Source organism: Pseudonaja textilis, chromosome 1 (assembly GCF_049901715.1).
Source record: "Pseudonaja textilis isolate UNSWEBS1 chromosome 1, rPseTex1.2, whole genome shotgun sequence".
NCBI lineage: Eukaryota > Metazoa > Chordata > Lepidosauria > Squamata > Elapidae > Pseudonaja > Pseudonaja textilis.
In genome coordinates, this window is record NC_141990.1 from 174,657,972 (window position 1) to 174,674,452 (window position 16,481).

The window sequence follows — 16,481 nt, forward strand, 5'->3', positions numbered from 1 at the left end:
GAAATAAGAGAAGGGGAACATATTCCTCACCAGTAAGCATGACCACTGACTGTGAGTTGCAGTTCAGCAAGCTCTGGATGTCATCGGTTTCTCACCCATTGCTTAACTGTCTATTAAGTTTCTCATAATTTGGTTTATATTCACCAGTGTGACATTTTAGTCTTTTAAAATTCACAGTGGAAGTTCAACACCACCAGACCAGTCAGTCTTATTTTTATACAGATTCTTCTGTTTCCTGTTTAGTTCACATAACTACTATTCCACTCTCTAACTTCTCATTAAGGCCTGTAAATTAAAATTGTTTCTGAGAATGACCCAGGAGAAAGTATCCAAAAAGATACCATCTAAGTCTGTCTTGTAAACTCCAATCTTCTTGCTAGTGATTTGGGAATGAGAGAGAAATGGTTTCCCTAAGAATATATGACCTCATTCTGGTCTTGTCTGAGGCTAATTAGGTTTTCATGTTGTCTGCTTCTTACCAGCAGAAGATTCTAGTTAGTTTATGGTATTTCAAGGAACCAATTTTGTTTAATCCTGATGAGTCTTTCCTGCTAGACCAGTGTTGGTGAACCTTTTTGGCCCTGAGTGCCAAAATGGAAGCATGCGTGTGCATGCAGGGAAGCGCCAGAAACTAGAAGAGCAGTTCCCTGGTGGACATGTGCATACCAGAAGCTGAACTCCCAGTTTCCAGCATGTGCATGCACACCGGCCACCTGGTCTTCTGGTTTCTGGTGTGCATGTGTACACAAAGGCCAGATGGCTGGTGTGCATGCATGCGCCAGAATCCAGAAGAGCAATGGGTGACAGCTGGTGTGCCCAGAGAGATGTTTCTGTGTGCAACTTCCAGCATGCGTGCCATAGATTCACCATCACGGTGCTAGACTTTCCACATAGACACTGAAGCACAACACAAACATGCCCTGGCAGCATCTCTTTTCTGCCACATCCTCCTGGGGTTGTCTTCATCTTATAATAGCCCATGAGTAAGACAGGCAGAGCCATTTTTAGCTGTACTAGTATTAAAGCAGTTTGCCCCTCTTAATTCTGATACCCTTCATGATGTGTAAATCTATTCTACTTTGTGATCTTGCAGGAAAGTCATGAAACTACATTAACTAAGAAGAGAGATCAGCAAGGGAGACTAAAACTTTCATACCAATATAGTTTTCTGCTAATTCAAGGATGGAGGGCACTTCGACTCAATTGTGAGAGATCACTAGTAGGAAATTTAAGGCCCTTAATTTAAGGAATTCAAATTGCAGAGTTAAAAAAAAATGTATTTGTTTATATTAGATTACTATCAGGGTATACAGAATTTATAGTTTCCTGGAATCTTGCTTTTCAGCTCAAGCAGTTACTAAATATATTCTGTTTTTTTAATTGTTCTAAATAATAACTATTAAGATAATCATATGTTACTAAGACAATAACCTGTTATTATCTTAATAATATGACATATTGTTGTGAGATGCTTGTGGATTCTATAATCTGACTGGAAAAAAGGATCCGTCTTGAGATAGGGAGGGAGTGAAATCTGGAGAACTAGAGAGCATGGAATTTAGTTAATTTTATTTAGACTTATTTTATCCTGCCTTTATTAGGTATGTTCACAAGTCAAAGCTGTGATACTCTTCCTAATACTTTCGCCTTCCTTCTTCTATTTTTCCTGGTGTTGTGAGGTTATTTGGGCTGAGAGAGACTGAATTGGGCCTAAGTCACCAAGCCATCTTTCTTGTCTAAGAAAGGACTAGACTAGAACTCACTGTCTCCTGGTTTCTAACCTTGTGCCTTAACTACTAGACCAAACTGACTTTCTTGATTGATGACATGAAGAGAAACATTCCATATTGCAAAATTTCATTGGCATTTCCAACTTTCTAATCTAATTTTTAATTAGAAACCTAATGTTTAATCCATTGAACTTCCTTACCATTATGGGAAACCGATGTGGAATCTAGAGCACTCATCTGAATTGCAGGAGCCAACCATCATGATTTTTTGACTCCAGTTTCTGAGAGTTTTTCAGGAGTTTCTCAAGTGAGTTTTGAAGATATTTAAAATATTACCATAGGCAAGTTTACCATACCTGTCCTCCATGAAGCTTATATTTCATTTGTCCTAAGTGCAGCATGGCTCAGAGATTTTTTTTTATATATACTTGATGTCTTATAACTAAATATATTGCTTTAATATGCTATAAAAGTTTTTTTCCCCTAATGGAGAATTATTGGTTATAAAGAATGATTACTGAATATTCTGGCATGCAGTAGAGTCAGAAAAATCACCCGAGACAACATTTCAGACTCTATATCAGGAAATTTTCAGATTTTAAACTTTAATAAAAATTATTATATAAAAAAGAAAGCTTTCATATATAGATGATTTTTTTAAAAAAAATTAATTTAAGGAAATCTAATTTTAGAGTAAAAAAATCATATTAGCTTATACTAGATTACCATCAGAGTTCTTTTCAGTTTCAAGCAGTTTCAAGTTCTTTTCAGTTTCGAGCAGTTATATTGTTTGATATATAGACAAGAAAAACTTTTGCTGTTAAAATAAGTAAAAATGTATCTTCTGCATCAGGAATTGGCAACTTTTGCAAATTTGAGTCACACTGAACATTGGGGACGGACAATTGCAGTGTTTGGTAAACTGATGTAAAGTTGGTAAGGGATATAGGTGGGGAATCTTATTTTTACCTATCTTGGTGGGGGAGCAGTATATTAAAGGATGTGTCATGCTCCTGGTAGAGACTGACTCTGAGGAAGAGGAGGAACAGCCACTAGGGAGTGGGAATGTGGCTCCAGAGGTGGTGGAGGAGGCTGGGGAAGAGCAGAGGCTGGCTGAGCAGTCAGAGGAGGATCCAGGCCCATCCCCTATCCATCCTAGGTCACGGAGGGAGGAGAGGATCAGGGAAAAGCGAGGTCTACTCAAGAGGAGATTACCACGATCCTCCTCGTGACTTGCTGGTGGGAGCTATGTATATAAGTTTGCAACTGTGCAGTTAGAATTTGCAGGAGTCAATTTTAGTGTTGACCTTGAAAGAGATTTATCTGTGCTGGACTCTCCTCAATTATTTTCCTGGAGTTTATGATTAGTTATCTTGGCTTGCTTCGGAACTCTCATCAATGTGGTTTGTTTTGGTTTTCTGTTTGCCTCATTATTTACTTTTGTGACTTTAAACTGTGCCTAATAAAACAGTGAGGTTAAGTTGAAGGCTTTACTGGACTTTAATATGTGTTTTGGGTTATTTTGAGAGACTACGGGTCATCACAGGATGTTTGCTTCTTATCCCTTCCAACCATATGGATTATTAGAAAGAAATTGTGCAGAAGGTCATGGGACTCTGTTCAGTGGTCCTTTTATTTGTCTGTCCATCAATAGGATAACTGGTGTGGGGAGAGAAGATGGAAACAGAAAATATCAGCTTGAAAATGTAACTATAGGGCCTGCCACAGTCTACAAGAGAAAAGCCCTCCCTATGCAGTTGGGCAATAATTAGGAATGTTGTTGAATGTTTCACTCTAAGTCCTCTCCCTGTTCCTTCCCACACATGACTCAGAGGAGACTTATTATTAACGGCTTGAAAAATGTTTCTGAAGTCATATTCTACTAGTTACTCTTTTCAATCCAGCAGAATATTGGAAGAAAATTATATAATGATTCTGATCTCTATGCATTCAGCAAAATAACTCTCTGAACACTGAATATTGGGCATATTTATACATAGAAATAATATTTCAAAATATTTCTCAAGAGAAATATTCAGAAATAGAACATTCAGAAATAGAAAATTAGGTGTGAGCTGGTAACAGAAAAATTGCATTAAAAATCAGGCTGAACTGGTGGTGCATAGGTGCAGAAACACAACACACAACAGAGCAAAGTTTCCCAATGTATCATTGGACAGCAGATTGGAATCTTGGCAGCTGCTCCATTCTACACCTCCTGCCACTTTCTTTTACAGTCACATGACCCAGAATCATGTGCACCTCAGAGCTTTCCATTGCACACAAGTACAGACATGCAGATATAAATAAATAGAAAAATAGATTTAAAACAAAATATAAAATTATACATAAATACATAAATGCAGAAAATACAGGCACCTCCTAAGACAACTATTTATAAAGGAGTTGGGAAGTGTGGTATGACCTTGGAGCTTACATGACCATTGTGGTTTTTTAACCTCAAAATGCTAAAAAAAAAAAAATCCTGCTGATTATGGGCAATTGTAGTTCTACAAAAAGTGCTTATGGTCCTGAACACAGATCCATTTGCTAGAGATATATGTAATCTATGTCCACAATCCACTCCTCCCACCCTTTGTAAATCTTTCATTAATCTCAGAGAAAGCAAATAACTGTTAAACTCACGTGTTTTCAATAGCTAGTGGTCCCTTTTGATTGGAGATATTGCAGGATAAATGATTAATTTTTTTTCTTCAGTAATTGCCCATCTAAAACATTGCCCCACAAAACAAAAACAAGCAAAAACATATCAAGAATCTCTCAGACTTCTCTGTCATATCAGTTTGATTTTTCTAGGTAGAGTAATTCCCAGTGTATTCAATAGGATCTTAAAATCTTAAAATACTAATAATTGCAGCTATTGCCTGTCTCTTCAGAAGTAAATCTGAAAAAAAAGGGCAATGTCTTGCTTTTGCAGGAGAGAGGCATTTGCAAGCGTTCCAATTTATTGTCAATCAGAAAATACAGTAGTTGTACATTCCCACCTGCCTTGCAGTATTCCTCACAAACCCAAAAAGCAAAGGAAGAATCATACTTGCATTTGAGATTGGCTGTTTTCTATGGTGCAAAATACCTGGAATTATGAAATGGGTCTGTCACCAAGCATAACTACTTGGACAACCCATCACATGGTAGAAAATAATCACTTGTACAAATGTCAGTTTGACATGAGATGACATGAGTTCATTGGACGTAACTTTCTGCTTCTGTTTCAATTTATTCCACCCAAATAATGTATACACACAAGGTTTTTGCAAGAAGATGTGATTTCTTCATAACTCTTGACAAGCAGGGATGTTTAAAGATAAACTCCCAAAACAACTCTAAATGTTCCATTATTGAGTGACTTGATAGCATCTGGTGGTTTGGGTTACACAGAACATTCAAGGTTATTGGATTCTGCTTCAGGTATGGTTATGGGTTAGAAATTGCTTTGGTCACTTTGCCAAGTGATGCATGTCAATAATATTTATCTATGAAATTTATTTGCTGCCCATCTTACCATAGGGTAATGCTAGCTGGTTTATAGTCCAAAAATGTATCTATACATATACACTTAAACATAAATAAATTAAAACCAAACATTAAAATCTAAGGACATGTGGGGAGGGCAGGGCAGAGTGGGGAGAGGTGGGATCTGTTGTTATCCATTCAGCTACCTCCACTGTGCTGTTCCCCCATTGGGGCCCTAAGCCAAGTGGCAAAGCCACATCTTTAGGCCTTTATGAAAGGATAGAAGGATTGGGACCAACCTCACATTGGGGGGATGGGGGTGGGCAAGATGTTTCAGAGGGCAGGAGCAACAGCAGAGAAGGCCCTCCTCCTGGACCCCAGCATCCAGAATAAATGGGTTGATGGGACCCACAGCATACCTCCTCTATCAGCATAAGTGGGATGGGCCAACTCCAGTGGGGTGAGATGGTAAATAAGTTGTCGGAAATGCTATGTAATGGATTTATATGCCATCAGCCATGCTTTTATTTATTCATTTATTGTATCTATTGGCTGAAAATCACTTGCAGGCACTGATTGGTTATATTTTTGTTCTTTTTTTTGAGAGAGAGATGAATTCAAACATAGTATTAGGAGAAATTTGTTTGATATAATGGCTGCTCTTCCATTTAGTTCTTCATATGCCGGAAATTCCAGATGATAACATTCACCTCTATTCTTGTCAGCCTGACTAGATAAACTAAATTCTACTTTATTGTAAGACTATATCAACAGAATCTTGCAATTCAGAAAGTAAAATACTTCCGCTGTCACCTTTATAGCCTGAGAACCTAGAGAGAGTTCCTTCTGAGCTTCTTGCTCTGCTCTCTATGGAGCTAAGGACTATGCTATCACTTATCTGACCATTCCAGTGGTAGCATGTCTTTGCCCTATCTCCCAACATCTTTCTCACATATCGTTACAATTTTTCTTTGCTATGTAAATTCAAGTTATAATCTGATATCAGATAGAAATGGTTGGATGAGGACAAACACTTATTCCTGGGAAATTCAGGGCAGGTGAAGGATACAACATATTATAGATGGACTTATAGTCCTCCTGAAGACTCAGTTTTTTAGTCTGGATATATTGGTGGCTACAATTCTGAACTGATCCAGAAGTACATTTCCTAAACCAAACTTACAATGCAAATTTCTGTAAGAGACAAGCAGGCAGAACTGGGGGGTGGGATTAAATATGTCATCATTTTAGAGTCCTTGCATTGCCACAAGAGTTCTAAGTCTAGCCCTTCCTTGAATTTCACTGTCATTTGTCTAGTACCAATTTAATTCTGAGTGTTATTGGCTAAAGTCTTGTGTGCAGGTTTGAATAAATCTAGACTGCAATTTTATGAATACTTGTGATTCTTTTCACCTGACAATTTCTCTGTTCCAGGACATGTCAAATATGCCCAATATAATGCATATCTTTTATTTCATTAATACACAATATTTGAGGCTGCCTTGAAAAATTCTTTAAAAATTCTGGTTGCTCCTGAATGTCATGGCCAGACTAATTACAAGGAATACTTGAACCTACACTGGGCACTCATCTACCTACAGGCAAAGTGCAAGCATCAATCATATCCTATAAAATATATATCATTTGGGGCCACCTTTTGAATACTATATTGTCTTTTACAATTTTCTTAGGCTTCATGATCCTTAGAAATGCTTTTCTTTGGCAAAGCAATAATAATTTCAATAATAAGCTTAACTTGATTTTTTGTTATCAATGCCTTCATCATAGCTAGGGGAGTCATAAAAACTACATGTTAAAGAATATTGCATACTCCTCTTGACCCATATTTTCTCAGGAGAATCACTGCAAAAAAATAATATACATTTCATAAAAATCATTGAAAAGGAAGAGTGCAAGGGAAGGAAATAAAAAATAATGAGTCAATAATAGCAGCTTTAGATGTTAGGATACAGTTCCCTGTAGGTTCGACTTGCCTTATTGTCTAGATTATATATGGCTTCATTATGAACAAAACAAATTTTTTCAGAACTATTTTCTGGAAGGCCATTTTATGTATCACATACCTTGCTGACAGTTTACAATCATTTTTAACCTCTATAAAATTAATTATCTTCATAGATGACAACAAAATGAACCACAGCATGAAGTATATACAATCTCTTACCATCTAATAGAGGCTTTCTGAAACAGACATAAAGGGGGGAAATTATATTGAATGAATATATAATCCTTTCCCCCTGTGTGTGATTATTGATAGAAGATTTTTCAAGGAAAAGAGAGGTACCTTTTTGGTTACTGCTTCTAGACCTAAGAAACCCTGGGCAAAGATTAGACTACCTCTTTGTTATCTTCCTATCAGCGAAGAAAAGGTACATGCTTAGGTACAGGTTAGCTGGATTATAATTTATGCTGTCTGCTTTAATGAGGTTCTAAAGTGTTTTAATTAGGTTTTAATTTCAAACAAATCTTCATTTCTAAAGTGTATCCTTAGTTTTGGATTTCAGATGCATTCTTTGACAGAAAAAGGATTATGCATTCAATCAATAATAAATTAAAATAATAAATAAACATTCACAATTAATTCATAAATTTCAGGGAGAAAGCAATTCAGGCTGACCATTTTCAGCACCTTGTAGGTCAATCTTAAAGCTGTTCTCAGCTTTGGGCCAATGATGTGAGATAAAATATCTCTCAGATGTCTTCTCAGACAACCCCAAGGAACCTCAGATTTGGTGGTTGTAATGGAAAAGCCACCCAGCCTGGAAGACCTACCTATGCTGAAGGAGCCCTTGGATGGGCAATTTCCAGCTAATGTAGTATGATTAAACTCATGGCAGTTGAAAAAGCCAGCCAGACTAAGTCTTCTCTGAATATGAGGAAAGTAGTTCCTGGGTTGCTAGCTGTAACAGATAATAAATGATGTTCCACAGCGGGTCTTGAAGGTGGCAAATGTGAAAGTACTTCCAAACAGACCTCGGCTTGACTGTCTGACCCATTTTCCTTCTCCCCCCTGGAAGAATCCCATACTGTGAAGACTTTGCTTAAACAAGCTAACTCAATCTAGACTGCCTTTCTCCCCTAAGAGGTTAATAAGTTAATGGCTGGTTATGCTGATATCTGAAACCAGCAAGACCTTAAACAATTTCACCCTAAAAGCTTCCTTGTACTATCTGAAGTGGCTTAGGGATGGCATCTACCACCCCCCTAAGCAAATGGCCTGCACCAATACAATACTTCTAATGTGTATTCCTCATTGTGTTCCTACTTACTCTCTTGTAATGTCTTTCTCTCCAATGAATGTAAGTTCAAAGTTTAATTCCCTGTTTTGAATTATCCCAGAATGGAGGTGAGGATTCTAAAGAATGGGGGAGTTCAGAAGAGGGCTATAGGATTTATTTCTTTTTCCTGGTTTCTTATTAACGTAATCTTCCCTGCTGTTTGCACTCACCCAGTTGTTTAGGGTCTTATCTTTCTGACACAGTAAGTATTTGGGTGGGATTTAAATTTTTTAACCACCGGTTCTGTGGGCATGGCTTAGATAGTTTTTCCTGAATAATCTGGTTTCATTAAAGAGTGTCATGCATCAGGCCATATTAGGCTCTCTGTAGATATAGCTGATACGCAACCTGGTAAACCAGATTTGGTAATGCTGGTTGTGTTGCTAGATATTGGTAAGGCCTTTGATACATTACATTACTAGAATTGCTTTGTGTAAATTTGGTTTCCCCCATGAATTTTAATGATGTGGTATTTTATCTATTAACAATGGATGCCATTCATAGAATTATTTCCTAATACTGTATATTAATTTGCTATATAGAACTTTCAAGGATGCTAACTTTTTCTCCTTTTATTTAATGAGTTTGGATATTTTTAGCAGTATTTTTAAAAATATATTTTAGGTAGGATGTTGGAATGGAACATAAATTATAAAAAGAAACTTAAAGTATCTTTTTGACAATTACACTTTTCTCAGTTTATGGACATTGTACGATACTTTGGTGAATGTTTACTTTATCCCATTAATTAGAATAAAGTTTGGAATTAATCTAGTATATTTCCTGTTCCTAAGATTTCTATGCATATTTGTAGTAAGTGGACACTTAACATTTTGCGCTTGTATACATTCATTTATATATCTTGGAATTATTATGCTTAGAAAGATATTTTGTGGGTAAAAGTTAATAATTTTAATTCTTCATGTCAGATTAATGTTGATTATAAAAAGATGGTCAAAATCTAGATGAGTCTATGCGGAAGAATAAATGTTGTGAAAAAGAATGTACTCCAAATTTTTCTTTTTGTCTCTTTCCCGCTCCATCTCCCTTTCCCTCTCTATCTATCCCCATCCCCATCTCCATTTCCATCTATCTCCATCTCCATCTCTATCTATCTACTATAGTAAAATATTTTAAACAGATTAATCAGATATTGAAAAAAATAGTGGTTAGTCAGATATCTAGATTAAAAAACAAAAGAAATCAAAATTAGGTTTTTTTATACCAGTATGAAGATACAGACTTTAATATTCCCTCTTTACAGTTATATTTCTGGATTTATATTTTGACTTATGTTGCTTCCTGGAGTTAATAAATTATCACAAAACCATTTTAGGCACAACAAGAAAGTTATTGTTTTGTACCTGTTATAACTTGGTTCCTGTTTTAGCTATAATCAATAGTTTTTCCTTAATTAAATCTGCAGGATTCATTTGGAGTATGTTAGGAAGGGAATAGAAATATGATTCACATTCTCAGGAGAAGTTGACAATCGAAACCTAAACATTGCAGGAAAAAAATATTTTGGAATTTATGGCAAGAGAAGGCATCAGAACCGTGGCCAGATTATTGCTAATCTTTTTTTGAAATATCTGATGAAGACAGTTTGCACTATTTGAGGCTGCTGATGGGAATATATTCAAATTAAAACATCTTTGACTTTAGTATTTGGTCCTGCTGTGTTAGTTGCAGCTGAAGGTCCTAAACTATTAAAAATGCATTATTAGAAAAAAGTTTTGAAGTTTCTAGTTCACAATTAACATGCATTCACAACAGGTAAGTTAAATTAAGTAATTTGGAGACAGTTTAAAATAATAATTTAGAATATTTTAACTAAATAATGCTTATTTTTTAAGGAATGTTAAATATTTTCTGCGCCTACTGAATATCCTAGAAAATCTACAGCAAAGATTGGTTTCAGCTATAGCATGTTGGAAACTGTTGATGGTTATGTCAGAAAGGACTTTGATTTATATATTTTGGGTCTGATTTATGTTAACTCTATTTGGGTTTAAAGTTTATAAATAAGGAGTTAAAAAAATGAAAGTTGAATATATGAATATGATAACAAATTGTATTGAGAAAATTTGGAGCCCATTGAAGTATAATGATCTTTGGACTTATTGCCTGGGTGATAACTTTTTAAACTATGATGGAAAGACTATAGTGTATCTGATCAAAGACTATGGGTGGAACACACAATTGCACTTTCTGTTTATGAACCAACTTTCTACTGGTCAAAATAATTCCATGTTATCAAAATTGAATTTCTTGTTTAAAGTAGAATGTGTTGCATATATCATTGTTTAATGTGTATTACTTCTTTCTTTAAAATTTATTGTACTTTGGTCTTATTGTTGTTGTTGCTTCTATAACTATTAATGAGGCCTTGACAGGATTACCAGTCCTGTCTGCTAGAATGTGTTTACTTGTTGGTTTTATTGTACACTGCCTTGAGTCATATTTGTGAGAAGAATGGTCATTTAAATTTGATAGACGAATAAATTTCCCTGAGAATTGGAATTCCTTGAATTCATATCATATCTTATGAATTCTTTGCTCCCAAAGAGAGTATCTCCCACTTCTGATCTAAACTTCATTGGCAGGTGAGTACCATGCAAAAGGGGTGCAAAATCACCTGCAAATCTGCACCTACTTTTCTCTGTCCAGTCCACTGGTGGGATTCATATTTTTTTATTATCGGTTCTGTGGGTGTGGTTTGGTGGGCGTGGTGTGGCTTGGTCGGCATGTCAGGGAAGGATACTGTAAAATCTCCATTCCTTCCCCATTCCAGTAACCTGCTTTCCAGCTCCGTTCTCCTGTGCAGGGCAACAAAAGAAGACCCTTCTGATCAGCTGGGACTCGGGAGGCAGAGAATAGATGGGGGTGGGGGTCAGTCAGAGGTGGTATTTGTCAGTTCTCTGAACTACTCAAAATTTCCACTACTGGTTCTCCAGAACTGGTCAGAACCTGCTGAACCTCTGGTCCAGTCACAAAAAGTAGGTCCAAGAGATGCTCTACTACTATCCATCGGATCCCTGTCACTATATGCATCAGGTCAAAAATGTATTGAAAAAGTTCCATTGTTATAATATTCCTGAACTTCTGAGATGGCTCCTTTAGTGGATTTTGAAACCACCTTGAATCACACTCAATTCTTCGACACCATCCCTAAGACTATTTATCTCTGTCAGGGTGGTTGATAAGGTACAAGTGAATAATATAGTAATATTCCACTTCTATCTCTAGGTATATTCTTCAAAACCAGGCTAAGTATTGAGGACTTTACTTATGCATATGATAGAATATCTATAATAAAATAAAATAAAAGATAAAAGATAAAAGCAATATTTCATCCGCAGAAATGTAGCTTAGGTTGGTGTTAAACTAAGTTGGTGCTAGACTAAGACTAAATAAAGCAATATTCCATTCATTCATATCTAGCTTTGGTGCTAGACTTTTTCCATACTCCAATCATGGATGAAGACTGCTAAACCAAAAGGCAGATTAGCCTGGTGATGTATATTTAGGGAGGTGGTAGCAGGAGTAAATCAAAGGGTAGCTTTCAAACATCTGAGTTTTCTTTTTATGACTAGTTCCTCTTCCAACATTCTACCTCCCCCTACCTAAAATCACTTTAGTAAGAGCACTCTATTGTATTGTTGTTGTTAATAATAATAATAATAATAATAATAATAATAATAATTGTTCTATGGTATAAAATGAATCTCACAACTGTATTTTGTGGATCACTTTCAGACCAATATATATTGAATTTCAGCTGAAATGTGGAAGTTTTTCTTTTACATTACTGCAGAAAGACCTTCTGAGAATCATTCAGCTACTTTTGTTTTCCATTTTTGTGATGAAATATGAGCATGGAGTTGTCTATTTCTTAATCCTCATTTGTAAACTGAGATGATTAATGGACCATTCCTTTGATGCATATTAGATATTTTGTTGGAAATAAAGTCTGATTCTCTGTGTTAATTTTATTTATCACATCTTCCTGTCATCTCATCCCAAAACTCAAGAAATGGATTTGGAGCTCATAAAATGAGCTTATCATATTGTTGTTATTTTACAACTGCATGAAAAAAACGGAAATTCAAGTCTCATAGCAAACTTTGTTCTTTGCTGAAAACTCAATGCAGCTCTTCTTAATAGAAGTACATGTAATTTATTTCAGTTTGGGTTCCTGGTGTGATAGTCAATGTAGCTGCAGACACCTTCCTTGAAGCCAATAAAGCAGCATGTCTTACCTGATGTGAAATCAATGGGAAATTAGAATGCTGCAATGTAAACTGGCACTATAATAAAGTGGCATTTCCAAAACTGTTTCAAGGCTCCCTGTGTTTCTCAGTATAATTCTTATAAAATGAAACAATTGATTTTAATTTTGAAAGCATGGCCACCTAGCTAGCAATGGAAGCCAGAATCAGTCAATTAGATAGAGATAGGGAGTAACAATAATACTCTACCATCTGCTAAATGGCCATACCAACCATTACAGCCATTAGAAACAGTGAAAAGAATAGTGAAAAAGAAAAAGGAAAGAAGGAAGGAAGGGGGAAGGGAAAAAAAGGAAGGAAAAAAAAGACTAATGTAAAATATATTGGTTCTTTGTTCATTATAAATATTCTGCATCCATGTAAGAAAGTTCATGTCACAGTTAATCTTTTCCAGAGTTGTAAATATGAAGGGTCATTACAAATTATCAAAAACATTCTCTATACCTACAAAAAAATCATAAACAGTATTTTATTTTTCTAGTTTATACTGTCAATAGCCTTCAAAATATATCTTATATTACTCTATTCAGGAAACATCCAATCTGCTCTGTATCAAAAGCCCATTCAGTCTTTTTTTTAAAAGAAAGATTGTATTCTCATTTAAGTAAGAAAATAAGCCTGACTTTGGATGAATGGGGTCCTTCCTGACTTTAAATTTCAGAGATTTTAGAGTTATCTTATAAGAAGAAGAAACTGCTTGATGTCATTGACATGTCATTCATGACCTGAGTTTGATCAGAATTTCTTGGAAAGTCTTGTAATATATTGCAGCAAATCCCTCTTGTCCCAAAGCTGAACTCAGTTTCAAATTTTGTATTCATTTTTTTTTTGGGGGGGGGGGGCTGTACTCTTCAGCAATTTCTTCCTTTTGTTCTGAAAAATTTATAAATTGTGTTGTCTTTAAACAGTCTTCAATATGTTCTGTATTTGATATCTGTTTGCTGTATAATCAACAGTAATCTTTAGCAGTTTGCTATCTCGTTTATTTTTAAAATGTCTGTTGTACTGCCATCCCAAAGTAAAGTGATAGTTTTTTCTTGTTCCTTCCTAAACTGATAAATCACTGGGTTATCTGGTTTCAAAATATTTCTATTTGGTAAAATGCAGATTCTTATAAGTATTAACTTACATTAAATTTAGATGTTTAAAATAGTTTTAATCATTTGTTATATGTACAAAAGATGATTCTTCCTCTTTGTTATTTGTAACAGTTCATTCGTCAAAAAATTATTTGTTTTTCTATGGGTGCTTTCTTTCTATTTGATGTCAAAGAAATATGTTGTCATTTAATAAATGTGTTTTACAATTGTAAGAGGATATTAAACTTAAGTGTTTACATGAATTAAAAAGCTTTTTCCAAAATAGTTGAAGTCAGTGGTGGGATTCAAATTTTTTTACTGGTTCTGTGTGCGTGGCTTGGTGGGTGTGGCAGGGGAAGGATACTGTAAAATCTCCAGTCAGAGCTGGTATTTACTGGTTCTCCGAACTACTCAAAATTTCTGCTATTGGTTCTCCAGAACTGGTCAGAACCTGCTGAATACCACCTCTGATTTAACTACAAATGCACCTTCATCTATGGCATCGGATTCAAGAATAGCAGTGAAGAATGACTATGATTTAAATCTATTTAGTGTATGCGTGAAAACTACACCAATTATTTGTATAGACTGAAATCCTAACTTACTTGGGAATAAGTTTGATTTAATTTAAAATACAGACAATTATTCCACATATCTCCATCACACCTCACACTTATGAATTTTGCATTCATTTTCTTTTTGCTCAACACTGAGTTTATTTATTGTTATCTGCCAGTTTTGTTCAAAAGTACTACCTTTCCCAGGTGCTATTTCCATGGAATATTGATTTTTTAGTTGCAAGCATCTCTTTCCGAAAACAGATGCTTGACAACTTTGTCTTCTGCTCAACTTTATGAAACTGTTCAGCAGTCAGTGAAATATGAATCTGATGCTGAACTAGGAAAAGAACATATCTGCTAATATGACTGAATCCTTCCAGCACTGAGTACTGTAAGAAAATTAGGGAGGAAAAAATACCTTGGGGAGAACCTTCCTGTGTATTTAGCAAAGCTGAGTGGTAGAAATTTGGATTACCCTACTCCTATCACTTTGCAGAATGATGTGTGTTTGAAGTTGTGCAACCATTCACTGACAAATCATAGTTTTTTAATTAAGCTAGATTGTTCTCATGGCCTCATTCTAGATGGCCTTCAGGTGGTCTCTAGTCTATACAGTTATGCTGACCCACTTCCTGGTACTAATTTGCCCCAACATGGTCATTAAGTTATCCTTTCTATCTGCTCTGCCAACTGATCCATATAGCATAATATATTACAGTATTTTTAATAGAGATGCATGAATGTTGTAAATCATTGCCCCCTCCCCCCAAGGATTTGGATACCAGGAACTGGATCTGTGGAAAGAAGTTTTCCACAGACTAGTGGGGCGCATGGTTCATGTGCTGCCTGCATCCCATGAATGTGCAGATGGGGCTTCACTTGTTTGGGTAGCTTGGCTTCTGGCACACTGCAGACCAATGCTGGTCGGTGCCCCGGGGGTTGGGAACCCCTGATGTAAATGATCAGTTGGCTTTTTCTTACCATACCTTTGCCTTCCTCAAACAATGGCCAACTTTTATTCCTTTGTAGATATGGGGGAAAATGTACCACAGTTTCTCCTAGGCTTAATATGACTTACAAAGTATTCTTTCCTGTAGGATTTTTTAAAGTTTTAATACAACCAATAAAATCTCATCGGAAGGTAATCTCTTTTTATACAAAGGCTGAAGATGGTAGTGAAAGAAGAGTAGAAAAGGTGGCGGGGATGTCAGTGGTGATGGGAAGAATAGTAGGAGCAGGGTTGTCATGGAATAGGAAAGAAATTGCACATAGCAACAAAAGGAGAATCAAGACTTCTTGTCCGCACCCTTCTTAAGCTTTATATTAGCCACATCCATTCATTTTATATAAAGCCACAAAAAGTTGATTAAAGGAAAATTGATATTTTCTCCCATTTGGCATTCAGAGGAATTTAACTAAAATGCCAGGGACCTGAATATTCAACAAAGTAGTAGTGTGAGGCCTGACATCTAGAAAATCTGGTTTTTATGGAGAAGAATATATCACCATTTGTTACAAAGAAACAATGTTGCTGCTTATGGTTAATTTAATATTACTGTAATATAGTCAGAATTCTGTCTCAAGTATAAATCTATATTACTGAAGGCTAAAACTAGCTATATCACTAGCACTCTTCCCAGTTGAAATATAATACCTCTTTCAAGTCTTATTATGAGTATAATTTATATCAGTAAAAATTTGTCTGCACAATCCTATACTCATATTATGAAAGACCAGAATTATCAGTGCTGCACCCAAAGTGCTGAAGAATTGTGGAATCAAATATATACTTAGTCAGGAAGAGAAGGGGAAAACTCCTAATCAGAAATTACAATCTGTTAGGAATGATAGTCACCTAACAGTTGGGTTGGCAATATATAAACCAGGATAGTCATTTAATACTGTTGTATCTTTAAGAGAATGTTGTAATTGTGATTAGCTGAGGTTCCTCTAACGGCCATAAGATGGAGCCAGAAACCTGGTTTGTCCTTTTTGCATTTCCTGTTGCCTTTTGCCTGATCGTCATTCTGCCTGGATTGCTGTGAGT